At 27.0% G+C, this 2,500-nt stretch overlaps 1 protein-coding gene across 7 annotated transcripts in view; it reads left to right on the top strand.

Moving 5' to 3' along the window:
* Positions 1-2,500, top strand: part of LOC137645738 (muscle calcium channel subunit alpha-1-like) — a 1,524,573-nt gene that overhangs the window by 886,930 nt on the left and 635,143 nt on the right. The window lies entirely within an intron of this gene.

Raw genomic sequence — 2,500 nt, 5'->3', positions numbered from 1 at the left:
GTGTGTGTGTGTGTGTGTGTGTGTGCGTGTGTGTATAAGCTATATATTATATTCCTCCTATTATCTGAATTGTCTCCACCTTAGGATCAGATACTTTGAGTTGATTCCCCCTTGTGTCTCTTATCCCGAGGTAGAGAGAATTCAGATATTAGGAGGAGTATAGTATAGCCTTATTTGAATATAAAAAAAACACGTCTAAATGTTCAACATTCATCATATATATATATATATATATATATATATATATATATATATATGTGTGTGTGTGTGTGTGTATACATTATATATATATATATATATATATATATATATATATATATATATATATATATATATACTGTATATATATATATATATATATATATATATATATATATATATATATATATATATATATATATATCCATTTCTGAGCGGGGATACCTTAACGTTTTGAAAATCAATATAACTGTAGTAATCAGGGCTACCCATACCAGGGTAATCAGATCAAAATCTCCCACCATCGCTAATCCACACTGGCCAGCCGGGTGATATATATGCTATATATTTACAAACACAAACACTCATACACACACATACAGACACACATTATATATATATATATATATATATATATATATATATATATATATGTATATATATATATATATATATATATATATATATATATATATATATATATATATATATATATATATATATATACAGTGTATATATATATATATACTGTATATATATATATATATATATATATATATATATATATATATATATATATTTTATATATATTTATATATATACATATATATATATATATATATATATATACACATACATACATACATACATTTTGGAATATTTATTGACCCATTCTATTATTCTTTTTGCTCTCTCCATATATTATGTCATTCACATATTATGTCCAGTTATTTTTCCTAAAAGTTATTAGAATATATTTAATTTCAGTTTGCTCTCGTATCCATATAGCTCTTTTTGTTACTTTGTATTGTTCCCATTATTATTCTTTCATCATCATTTTGAATTTTAAGTAGCGTATGTTGTAAGGCTTTAATGAAGGCTCCAAGTTTCTGATGCATAAGTTAATACTGGAGAGGCCATCTGATTAAATACTTTTCTTTTAAGGGGAAGTAGTATTGTACATTTCATAACCTCATATTATTTAACAAAAGCTCTCCATCCGATTCCTCTCCTTTTAATTTTGGTCTCAGGTGTTGGGGAAACACTTATTGTCAGTCGTAAGTACGTACATTTATTAATAATCTCTAGAGGTTCCTCCATAACCCTTATTTGTTGGCTCTCTGCCTTTTAAGTGAACATTATCTTAGTTTTATTCATATTCATTTCAGCCGCATATTTCTGCTTTCTCTATTCAAATATTCTATCATCTTTTGAAATTAATCCCATGATTGACTAAATAGCACTATGTCATCTGCAAATCCCAAGTTGTTAAGGTATTCCCTATTAATGATAATTCTTACATTTTCACCAATCTAAATCCTTAAAAATTTCTTCTATGCATGCTGTGAATAATATCTCAATCCAAATTTTCCCACTATCTTTATGTACTTTCAGGATTGCTATTTCCCATATACATCTCTTTAAGTTTTCTGATATAAGATTCATTTATCCATTATTTTTAAAGGGGTTTCATTACTGCTGAAGTTTTGTCAGAATCAAAAGTTTTTCAAACTTCCTAAATGCCATACATATTGGTTCGTCATACTATATTTATTTTTCCATCAACTGGTCAATTACATGGATATGGTCATTTGTTGAAAACCTGTTTCTAAAACCTGCTTGCTTTTTTTTTATTAGATTCTAAATGTATTTCTATTTAGCCTATTAGGATCTTTAAAAATATGGAATTTAGTACTGTAAGGAAACTTATTGAGTGGTAATTTTTTAGCTCTTTTATGTCTCTCTTTTTGTAAAATGATATATTGATAAAGTTTTTTCAATCTATAGATATAGAGCATTCTTGTCGTCCAACGGATAAGCTGAGCAATTGTTGAAAATGTGATAAACGCCTGAAATTTGGTATAGAGGTACCTAATTATATAGCTGTTTTAAAAATTCAAGTTATGCTGTGTCAAAATTGAAATGGGCTTGACCAGTCTAATGAATATATTTAGTTCAAAACAGCCTTAATTTTCATAGTAAAAAGTAAATCTAATGCTTTAAGAATAGAGCAATAATGAGAAAAATACTAAAAGACAGGAATGGCACTTTGTAGAGCGCACGCCTCCGTCATGCCACATAACCTTGGAATTTTCACATTTTGACATAGGTAGATAATAATATCATATTTTCAAAGAAATCTCGAATGGCTTCAATTTGAGGTGTTACTGGATAATATGGTGAACAGTTTAATAATTTCAATAATTTTAATAATTTCAATAATAATAATAATATATATTGGGGGACTGACCTTGTTTGAACTTCCAAGGTCAAGATAAAAGGTCACTATGTCTTTACGAAC

Source organism: Palaemon carinicauda, chromosome 8 (genome assembly GCF_036898095.1).
Source record: "Palaemon carinicauda isolate YSFRI2023 chromosome 8, ASM3689809v2, whole genome shotgun sequence".
Classification (NCBI taxonomy): Eukaryota; Metazoa; Arthropoda; class Malacostraca; order Decapoda; family Palaemonidae; genus Palaemon; species Palaemon carinicauda.
Note: the sequence above shows the minus strand (reverse complement) of the source record. Positions and strands in the feature narration are given on the sequence as shown.